Raw genomic sequence first — 12041 nt, 5'->3', positions numbered from 1 at the left:
AAGGGTATGTGAAAATTATTTATGCAGCACGCAAACAGTAATAATGTGAAACCACAACACAAGAAAAGTATTAAACCAAGTTAGACAAGTGGAGCACATTTCCATGAACTATTTGACACCAAAATGACAAAAATCCAATCAGTAGACCTGAATTTTTTAAGTTTAAAGTTCAAAATAGTGCCTAAAAGATCAAAGAGCCAACCCCAGACATCTAGTCACGGAACACTGGGTCATTGTAAGGTAGATTGCGATGAAGTGCTATTCAAATACAAGAAGTGGACTGGGCTTGGTCAGTGCTTATCTTTGGACTTAGAAGAATTCCTGAAGAAAAATGTCTGAGAAGGTAAAGTTCAGTTTCGCATGGCTGCAGGAACTGCCTGAGGAGGGAAAATCATCATTGGAAAGGTGTGAGTTGAAGCCACAGTGAAGATTTGTATGTTTAGACGGACAAACCAGAGGGCTGTAGTCGTAGACAGTTCGTGGACGTCACGTAGCCCTTTAGGCAAAGGACCGCTGAGACGGATTTGTTGCTGCTGAGAAGAACATAGTGGGAGAAGCCACAAAATCAATCCGACCGGCGATGCACCATGGGGGGACAGGTTGGTCCCAGTCTCCTCCTGGTTCTCAGAGCACTATTGGGCCAAAGTCCTCAGTTTTGAAAATTAGCCATCTTGGCACCTCTAGCACCACACCCAAGAGGCCAGGACTGGTGGGACACCTCTTGATAGATCAGGGCCCTCTCAGTCTGGTAGCGGGTGAGGGTTCAAGATGGCAGGAACCTGTTATATCCCTGTGTCTCTGTACAGGATGACAGCAAACTAGTCCATAATGTCCTTTCTGGTAGTCCTGAGTGGGAAGGTGTAGATGCAGGGCTCAACAGCAGAGCTGGCCTCTGATGCGTCAAGGCAGACTCCAGGCAGCAAAGCATTTCTTTCAGGTACAGCAGCAGTCTGTCAGAGTGCACAGCAGGCAGTCCTCTGGGAGTCCTTCTGTAAGTCCAGTAGATTACTGAAGAGTGGGTTTGAAGTTCCTATTTTATTAAGTATGGGTGAATTTTGCGAATCAGCGGTTCACGAATTCGCGCGAAATCGCAAAACAATCCGCAAGTTCGCGGATTTCCCCACGAAATCGCGGATTTTTTTGCGATTTTGCATCACTGCTAGTGTGTGTGGGGGGGTAAACGAGGGGGCTTCTATGCAAGTTCACATGCCTCTTGTGTGTTCATAAAAGGACAGGCACCGATCAGAGCAGCAGATGAGGAGAAAGAAGCTTGTGGTCACAGGAACTGCACAGGGATAGAGCTCGTGAAAGTCAAGGATGCAAAGGCCTCCATCAAGCATCATAGCTAATTTTTGACGGTAGATATGGGGAGTGTACACACCTGCCCAGCCTCGACAAAGCGCACATTTCTTTTGGGCTGATTAACTTTGCCATCGCGCTGAAGGGTGCTGGGTTCCCTCGAGTGAGGTGTCAATCATAGTGGCTAAAGGGCGGAAAAACTGTACACACCGCTAGTGGGTGGGGGTAAACGGGGGGGGGCGTCCATCCGAGTTCACATGCCTCTTGTGTGTATAAAAGGATAGGCACCGATCAGAGCAGCAGATGAGGAGAAAGAAGCTTGTGGTCACAGGAACTGCACGGGGATAGAGCTCGTGAAAAATCAAGGATGCAAAGGCCTCCATCAAGCATCATAGCTAATTTTCGACGGTAGATATGGGGAGAACACACACCTACCCAGCCTCGACAAAGCGCACATTTTTTGGGGGCTGATTAACTTTGCCATCAAGCTGCAGGGCATCGGGGTCCCTCGAGTGAGCTGTCAATCATAGAGGCTAAAGGGCGGGAAGACGGTGCACACCACTAGTGTGTGTGGGGAGGGCAAACAGGCGGGCTTCTATGCGAGTTCACATGCCTCTTCTGTGTATAAAAGGACAGGCACCGATCAGAGCAGCAGATGAGGAGAAAGAAGCTTGTGGTCAGGTCACAGGAACTTCACGGGGATAGAGCTCGTGAAAGTCAAGGATACAAAGGCCTCCATCAAGCATCATAGCTAATTTTCGACTGTAGATATGGGGAGAACACACACCTGCCCAGCCTCGACAAAACGCACATTTTTTTTGGGCTGATTAAGGAGTTACTGAATTTGACCTTCAACTCAGGCACCTGCTTTATCTATATCTGTAAGTGCCTTCTGCAGGAGCCTCGTTGTCTACTTGTAACTATTCTCTGACCCTGCTTCGAGGGTCAGAGCAGGGTCAGAGAATAGTTGCAAGTAGGCAAGGAAGCGCTGCTCAGGAAGCACTTACAGGGTTACAGCAGGTGCCCAAGTTGAAGTTAATTTCTTTGTAACCATTTTATAAATGGTTACAAAGAAATTAGCTTCAACTTGGGCACCTACTGTAACCCTGTAAGTGCTTCCTGAGGAAAATTCGTCCCGCTCGCGAATTCACGGATTTTGCTGCGATTTTGCGCGATTCGCGGTTCGCGAAATCACGGAAAATCCGCAAATTCGCGAGCGGAACGAATTTTCCGCCCATACTTAATTTTTATACATTTGTGCCCTTCTTCTTAAAGGTGGGAGAAGCTTCTGGGAAGGTTCTTTGAAGTGCATGGAATCTCCTGACTCTCCTGGCCGCAAGCTGGCTACAGTGACAATATATAGTCATTAGGCCCTTTCTGTGAAGGCAGAGTACTGGCTATTCAGGTGTAAATGGGGCTGTGCTCAACTCTGCCTCTCCATCCTGCTAGAAGATGGCCATTCAGACACACTTAATACCTCTATTGTATGGCTGGCTGGTAGGAAGTCTAACAGTCAGCTACACCCAGTCATGTGACCCAAGGCAGGCTACAGACACAAATGGCTAAGGGCAGGAAAATGCCTACTTCCTAAAAGTAGAAAAACAAAAAGACAGCTGGATTGCACTCTGAGTAGACAGACATATCGCAAAGTTGGAACTAGTAGAACAAAATCATTTTCTAAAGTGTGCACCCTGTGGGAGGCTCTGCACGGGCACCCTGTTCGGAATGTCAAAAAAAGCTAAGACAAGTGTCCTAGACGCTTGTTATTTACTTTTTGATGACCTACTCACGGTGTTACCTGATTGTTTCAGAATTTATAATATGTGCCTATTATGTTTGAGTCATTGCAACAACTTTTGTTAGTAGAGCACCCTGACGAAGGGCAACTGTAAATGCCCGAAATGCATTTGGATTTGTTTCACCATCATGGGAATTGTTTAATCTTCTTTCAATTCATCCAGAACTGCTTTTCCCGAGATGAACTTTTGTTTGCACAATAAAAACAATTGAGTAACATTCAGCGCTTCAGTGAAGAATGCACGATGGACATTTTGCATTACTACTGATGCTTCTGTATTTAGTTTATGGTTACACGTTGTTGAAATTTGTTCACTAATTTTCACTACTTCAGTGAGCGTTAGTAGTGCACTCTGTGTCTAGGACACTTGCCTTAGTTTTTTTCTTCAACTTTCTAAAAGTAGCATTTTGAAATTTTTTATGAACAATATAACTCTGGAGTGGGAATATTAATTTTTACCCCTACACTATCCAACGCTTTCTCTACTGTTGCACTCTCTGGAGTTCGAATAGTAATTTTTATCCCAACGCTATCCAACGCTTTCCCTACTGTTGCACTCACTGGAGTGGGAATAGTAATTTTTACCCCTATGCTATCCAACGCTTTCCCTACTGTTGCACTCTCTGGAGTGGGAATATTAATTTTTACCCCTACGCTATCCAACGCTTTCCCTACTGTTGCACTCACTGGAGTGGTAATAGTCATTTTTACCCCTACGCTATCCAACCTTTACCCTACTGTTGCAGTCGCTGGAGTGGTTATGTAAATGTTACCCTCCCGCTATCCTACGGTAAAAATATTGCATATTTTTTATTAATATTATGTTAATATATATATATGTGTGTTAAAAAATAAAATTGTATGCTTATTTTTTTTACTTAAATTAATTATTTAATAATTTTGAGGTTAAGTATTTTTAAGTATGTTTTAGTTAATTATATTTATTCATTAATTTTACATGACTTTTAAGACATTTAAAAAAATTCGATATTTTGACTAACTATATATATTTTTTCGACATTTTTGATCCAATATTTTTGTACTTACCTGTTTGTAGATAGGACTTCGATATTTTTGCATTCTATATTTTGTCATCGATATTTTGGGTATTCTATATTTCTGTATTCAATATTTTGTCAGTGATCCAAAAGCAACATCTGTGACCATAGCTTTCAGCCTTAACCTGTCTCAGACTTTAAATTGGGAACACAGCTCTCAGAGTGTTTTAAAAAGCTATTATAAGAAGGCAGTCCACACTGTTTTGAAATGACATGAAAAGCTTATTGAATGAGTAATGTTTTGATGTCCTAATGCAATCCAGAAATGTCATTAACACATGTTCAGCCGCTGGTGTACCTTGCAGTTATTTGCTTTTTTTATTTGATTCATTTCTGTGAGCATGAATATGCTTGAACTCTTGTTCACCCTTATGCAATATCAGTATGATGGATGTGTTGTCGGCTGATTGGTGGCTTGGGTTTCAGTGGACATGATGTGTTATATTTAGTTACACTGTGCAGTTCAACATTCGCCAATTGCTTGGCTTCTCTATGTATACCCTCCCAGCAGAGGTTCTCTTAATAGAGGGGAGGGAGCACCCCATCATACTTTTTCTTTGCCTAAGTGTGAATAATGTGGTCCTAAGGGACATTCTATTCCTTCCATAACTTAAACTTCCTTTCATTCGATTTCCCTGACATTAGCAATAACAATATTATGTTACCTCTGGCCTCTATTATCCAGTTCCATATACGTTTGAGTTATATGGAAGACAATATATATTTGTAAGTGCACCCAAGAAGGCAATATACATTTGTAAGTGCACAGTGCACACATTTCTACTGTCTGCAGACAAACAATCTATTGATCGGAGAGCAACTTTTACAACACGCAGTACCTGAATAATCCCAGCACATTAAGAAATAGTTTTATTTCTGCTAATTTGCATTTATTTACATGCATAATTCCAGATAATTCTTTGGATAAATATGCTGTACTCTTCTGCAGTTAAGTAAATATGAGTATAAGCGCACTAGTTTTGTGCTGATCTTGTAAGAGCTTTGTGTTATTGATTACTATTATTTGAAGTGTGCTTGGATTTCGAGACACAAAGATTATCAGTAAGCCAGCAAGTTACCAATAATGATCGACCTGCATTTTTACTTTAACCTTTTTGAAAGCCTGATTTAATTGAAAATGCAAGAGATCTTAGTTCAGTACCTGCGGTTGTTGATATCAGGTACTGTTGATGTGCTGACACGAGGTGGATGGATATTCCACTGCAGATATTGACTTGAAATCAAACCAGTAGTTTTCATATGTGGCATGCATTAACAATGTTATGTACTATAATGTTATTTATATGGATTTATATAGCACTCTATTCACCCGAGAATAGTATCCTGGTGTTTGTGCAGGTGTTTAGGTTTGTGGTCCCCAAGGTACTTATACAAAGAGCCAGGTCTTCAGCTGCTTGTGGAACTTAAGAATTGAGGAGGGCATTTTGATGTGTTGAGCGAGGTCATTCCATGTCTTTGGTGCGATGTAGGGGGATGAGTTACCTGCATTTTTGTTTTTATGGATGCGTGGAAAATGTACAAGTGATGCAAAGTGAAGGCGTCTGGTGGGTTAATAAAAGTGTATGCATCTATTCATATATTCTGGTCCTGTGTTGTGTAGGGCTTTGTATGTGTGCGTCAGAAGTTTGCATTAGCTGCACTTGCAAATGGGGAGCCAGTGAAGCTTCCTGAGGTGCAGTGTGATTTGGGTGCTGCATGGGAAGTCATGTATGAGTCTTGCAGTGGTGTTCTGGATGGCCTGGTGTCTGTGTAGGAGCTGTTTGGAGATCCCATGATAGAGAATGTTGTTGTAGTCTAGCCTTCTGGTAATGAGTGTTTGCATTACAGTCCGTCTGGTGTCATGAGGCAACCATTTGAAAATGTTCCGCAGCATGTGTAGGTTGTGGAAGCAGGAGGTGCACACTGCATTGACTTGAGCTGTCACATTGAACTTGTCACCTAGGGTGATCCCTAGATTTCTTGTGTGTTCTTTGGGTGTGGGTGTTGGTTTTAGTTCTGACATCCACCAGGTGGATTCCCATGGGAAGGTCTTGTTGCTGAATACCAGTAGTTCCATATTGTCGGAGTTGAGCTGCAGGCTGTTTGTTGACATCCAGTCGGCTACCATTTTCATGCAGTTCGTGAAGCGGGTTCTGTCGGTGGTTGTTTTATCCGTCAGCGAGAGGATGAGTTGTGTGTCATTGATGTGGGAGATAACAGTGATGTCTTGTGATTGGATTATGTTGGCAAGCGGTAAGTAGCACATGTTGATCAGAGTGGGGCTGAGGGACGATCCCTGTGGGACTGCACATATCAATTCTCGGTCTCTGATGTGAAGAGAAGCCTGGCCCTTTGAGGAGGGAATAGATCCATTTAAAATTGTATCCTTGTATGGAGTCTTCTGATGACGGTGTTATGGCAGACAGCATGAAAGCAATGTCATTGGCAGATGCTGTCCAGGTCCCTCTTCAGAAATTTAATACTTTTGTCCTGTTAGCAACCTCTTGCCAAATGGCTGCCATCAATGGTCACTCCAGGGAGGATGTGGGTACACAGACCCTGCAGTTCATCACAGAAATAAGCTTCAAAATTCTCAATAGTATTACTTACCTCATCAGTACATTTCTTATTGTTCTTGAGTGAGATAGTCTTCACCACGCTGGCTGTAGTTGATCTCTGGCTCAATACTTTCATACAACACATTGAGATCAGCCTTAACAGGCTTAGCCAGGCTGCTTTGATTCGATTATAAATAACCTGGTTGGACAGTGGCAGCTGATGACATTTGAAAGTGGCGGGGCGTAAACTTATTGTCGTATAGTCTGAGCCAAAGATTACCTTGCTGATGGACCCCAGGAAGAACTGCCTGGCAGAAGAGGGGTAGCGGGGACAAGTCCACAGCAGCCTGCGAGTCACCTCATCTGCCACTGAGGGGCTCCTTGCCAAAACGTGCGGTTCTGAAAAGGCGGCTGATGCGGCATACTATTGCAGCCATGGCTCTCAGTGTCCATGGCAGCAACTGACTGAACTTTTAGCCATGTTGACAAGCCTGAAAACTCTAGACGGATTTCAATTCTTACCTCCCAGGAAGCCGAAAAGATGGATCCTTTTAGATTTCTTTCATTAGATAGGTCTTTGTTTAGGCGTTTACACAAATTGCTTAAACAAAAACAAAAATCTGTTGTTTCAATAGAAACACACCATTGTGCACCAAGGGAATGATGGTCGGTATTTTGGATAAATGTGATTGCAAACACTCTGTGACCAAAAAGAGGTAGGTTTTGTTTCAAATGTTAATACTACTAAAAGGCATAATGATAACATCACTCCAAACGATCTGCCCGTTGAGGACAGCGCAGGACATCAGATAAGTACTAACTAACTGAATGAACCCAATATGTCAACAGGCAGCCGGAGCGAGGAGGGCAGGTAATGAGCAGATAAGTACTGTTGTTCAACAAGGTGACTCAAATCCAAACTGCATACCGTGAAATAAATATTAAAACTTTGAACTGGACACATTTTTTACGTTCCTAATTATATCTTGCACTATTACTTGTCCACTGCCTCAGTTTCAGTCAGTACTCTCCAGAAGCTGCTCGAGACCATACACTTCGAATTACTACACTGCTTTTAGAGCTTCCACTTCACCAAATCTCCCCTCGCCTTCCCCCAACACCACCCTCCGCCCCGGAGTATGCACATGTTACTTTTATTTTATATGGCAGCATTCCTAGCTCCCGTTCCTGCGCACCACTTCTCCACCCCCAAATCTAGAATACTGCTAACAAATGTTCGCAGTGGGTTGCAACTAACTGAATTAACCCAATATGTCAACAGGCTGCAGCCGGAGCGAGGAGGGCAGGTAATGAGCAGTGACCCCAATAGAAAAGGTCTGGAAAGGGAATGCCATGCTCCATTCGGATTCAAACGCTCACAAATAATGCAAAGGGAAAGGACTATAACGGAGAGCGGGTGCCACCTGTTTATTAAAATACATTTCTTCCAGACGACCCCCTAGTCCGCTGCATTACAAGGTCACAACATAAAGCAGGCCGGGGCACAAACTTAGATATATAAAATAAATATAAAAAACGTTACGTACCTTGGCTTCCCGCGCTGACTCGAGTCCCGAGACTGCTCCCGCCATCCTGGATTTTTTGAATGCCGCCTCTCTCGTCACTGAAGGCTGCAGGCAGCCTCCCTCCCCTCCATGGCAGCCGGCGCTGATTGGTTCGGCCGGCTGCCCTAGAAACGTCATTCCTCCTAGTCTGCATCCTGCAGAACGGAGAGTGGGAGGAGGCTTGGGGGAGCGGCTTGCCCACTGTTGCTAATGCTGTCTGTTTGGACAGCCTCTCAGGCTGTCCAAACAGTCCGTATTCACAACAGTGGGCAAGCCACTCCCCCAAGCCACTCCCCCCTGCCCTGAGGCTCGACTCGAGTAACCAGGAAGTTCTGCAGTGCTGACTGATTTCTCGCCGTGCGAGAAGGGCAGGCAGAAACAAATGGTAGTTATAAATAAATAACTACCATATGTTTCTGCCTTCTTCTCGCACGGCGAGAAAACAGGGGGGGCGGCGCCCAAACGCCCCCATAGAGAAACCGCCACTGTGGTTGGAGCAGAGGTAATCTGATGGAGAGAGCTCAATACCTGCAGAGGGGGTTGTAAAGAGAGGGCTGGGTAGATCAAACTGACCTCAAAGAGAGAGCAGATCTGTGAGAACCTACCACTACTTCCTGTGCCTTAGCCAGATGGCAGGCTTAGGACAGGAAATTGTAGAGGTCAGGGGGAGGAGAGCTAATGAAAATGAGCCACACTGTGAGTGGTGTAGCCAGCTCTTCCTCCTCCCAAAGGGAAATCATCTATGATGGATTTTTGAAGTGCAGTGCTTTGTGGTACAAGAAGATGCCACACTTCGGTGGAAGTTGTCATCCTTTTGGGTGGCACCCAGCATCTCATTGGACAGAGGTGCCCCCTTCTTGTCTCCCCCGGAACACTGAATAAACATGTAAGAGCCACTTAGTTTTTTAGATCTGCTGCCTGAAACTCAAAGAGAAGAAGGACTGCCCTGCTGGAATCTAGATTTGCACCCAAATGCCTGCACTCTGACTGACTATGCCTGCTGCAAAATCTGGTACTACAGCCCTGGGGACTGGATTAAGTATTGAACTCCTTGCAAGCTACAGGTGAACATAGAACACCTGCTTCATTTCCACAAAGAGATCCCATCCTGGAGTGCGTCTAGTAGACTTTCAGGATTTGACAACGGGTGCGTTGTGGGAATTGTAGTCCAGACATCAGAGAGCCCATCTAGGATATTCCAGACCTTTAAATTGGTGTTTAGGACACTTGGAACCTGCAAGGATACTTTCAGGAAGCACCTCCTGGAGTTTGGAGAACTTTGGAGTGTCATGTAGTTTCTATCAATCCATAGGACCTGCGCGTTGTTCGGACAACATAAACTAAGGGTTTGGTTTCAAGACTGATTCCAGACAACCCCAGAGGATGTGTTGGCCTATGGACCAGCTAGCTCAGTGCCACCGTGAGCCCCCGTAACCTACCAGGGAGTGAATAATTTCTGGCAACCACTGAACATGACAACCCTGATTCTTCAGGAATCGTTGCAACAGTAAAGAACCTTTCTCTCAGTCACTCATGCTCACTTTTTCTCAGAGAAATATACAGAGAATACACAGTGGGATGTTTCAATAATATTTGTTGAACCTATGTTATTCTTGCATAAAATCTGCGTGCTGCAATGATTAGTAGACAGAAGCAGATGAACATGATTACAAGCACCACGAGCGTAAATAGCACATATGGTTCTACCATAGTGCTAAACAATTGTATGTATGCAGGCATATAAAGAAGACAGTTATCTAGTATACTCCTATTATGCAAACCGTACTCTAAGTGTACCCAGAGTGTATGTAGGTGTAGAGCCAAGAATCCCCCCAGGGGACGGTCCCACCCCATTACTTGATGTGAAAGAGAGAATGACCCTGTCTTGGTCTCGATTTGGACACCTCTCATGGAATGTCAGACTGGTGCATGGTGAATTCTCTGCATACACTGACCCTCAGTATCAGAGGAAGTAAATCCTCTACCAATTTATTGGGATGCCTATTATTTATAATAAAAGGTGGCCTCGCGATGTGCATGTTAGATAAGTGATGCTATGGGTATGTAGATAGCGCTGTCACCTCGTGGATGAAGATAGGCCGACTTTTGTACCCAGTGCGTAGAGAGGCCTAGTACATGATGTTTACGGCATCATGATTATATTGTGAAAAGGTGGATGTGTAAGCAAAGTAGTTTCAGAGAAACTAATCCAACATTGTCATGCTTGCAAATGTGTGCAAAGGTTCACAGCTGAAATGTTATTTTCTAGGTCAATGTAAATAATATGCTGCTTCGATACATGGGCCTAACTCTGGAATATAACAGGAGAACTGTTGTGAAAAGGTTCCAGGATATGACCGACCCGACGTCGGGTGTCAATCCGTCTACCTTCAACCGCGACCCAGTCAGGATTTCAGGTTCATCCAGCCAAAAGCTCCAGAGGTCCAATTTTCCAGAATTTCTCTGAGTCCTCGCAGAAAGTCAAGCCAGCAAACCCTCAAACAATCCTGGGTGCTGTGGACGGTCAAACTACATCAGAAAACAAATCTTCAGAAACATTTCTAAGTGTGAAGCTCAAATTTTGGCTGCTAAAGGCCTAGTTAGGGCCTAATTATGAGTGGCTGTCTGAGGAACGCCAGACTCTCAGCGGTGCAGTTGTGGTGGTTCCGCCACAGCCACACCAGCTCTCTGGCCACCCTATTACAAGTAGGGCGCTTGGACTGGCGGGCCTGCCAGGGAACTGGCGGTGGCACGGCAATCTTGAGGCATCAATATGAATGGCGGGACCGGCCTGGTCTTGCCAATGCTTGCAGAATTTCTTTTCCCTGAATGAACCTTTGTTTGCACAATAAAAACAATTGAACAACATTCACCACTTCAGTGAGGATTGCATGATGGACATTTTTCATTACTACTGCTTCTGTATTTAGTTTATGGTTACCCGTTGTTGAAATTTGTTCACTAATATTCACTACTCCAATGATCGATTGTAGTGCATTCTGTGTCTAGGACACTCATCTTAGTTTTTTTCTTCAACTTTCTAAAAGTGGCATTTTCGAAAATATTATTGAAAAATATGACTTTACCATTAAAGATGATTTACTTTTACAATTGCATAGGTACCAAACATGACCGATCCATCTTCTCTGAATCAGTAATTACAGCTTATTAAATGTAATAATGAATCCCCAATGTTATCCATTGGGAGGTGCAGGCCTTTTAGTTGTGAAAAACAAATTAAGTCGTTCGTTTTTCACTACCACTGCCTGTAAAACATCAATGTACATGTCCAACCTTTTAAGTACACAGCACCCTGCCCTATGAGCTACCTAGGGCTTACCTTAGTGGTTACTTACATGTAATAAAAGAGGATTTTACGACTTGACAAGGGGGTTTAAATGTTGACATGGTAGTTTGAAGCTGCACTTAGGCTACAATGGCCGGCCTGAGTCATGTTTTCAGGTGCTACTTAAGTGGATGGCACAATACGTGCTGCAGGCCCACTGGTAACATTTAATTTACAGGCTTGGCGGTTTGGGCTGGACTGGTACCATAAGGCACAGGCTCAAGACTGGTTTGCATATAGCTGTGTCTGAACTGGGGTGGTGAAGTGAGCTAAAGAACAATGATGGATTCAATCCAGATCTGTTACTGGGGGTGAGTGTCTGAAAAGTTTAATTGCTCCGTCCATCATCTCTTTGTGTTTGCTGTGTTCGCCCTAAGTTGGCAGCGTATGCCCAGACATGGGTCCCTTGCTAACTTT

General features: G+C 44.0%; 1 protein-coding gene across 1 annotated transcript in view; it reads left to right on the top strand.

Moving 5' to 3' along the window:
* The window catches only part of GALNT17 (polypeptide N-acetylgalactosaminyltransferase 17), a 1810367-nt gene that overhangs the window by 1521425 nt on the left and 276901 nt on the right, over positions 1-12041 (top strand). The window lies entirely within an intron of this gene.

This window comes from Lissotriton vulgaris, chromosome 2_1 (assembly GCF_964263255.1).
Source record: "Lissotriton vulgaris chromosome 2_1, aLisVul1.2, whole genome shotgun sequence".
NCBI lineage: Eukaryota > Metazoa > Chordata > Amphibia > Caudata > Salamandridae > Lissotriton > Lissotriton vulgaris.
The sequence above is the reverse complement of the archived record's forward strand: the minus strand, read 5'-3'. Positions and strand labels throughout refer to the sequence as shown.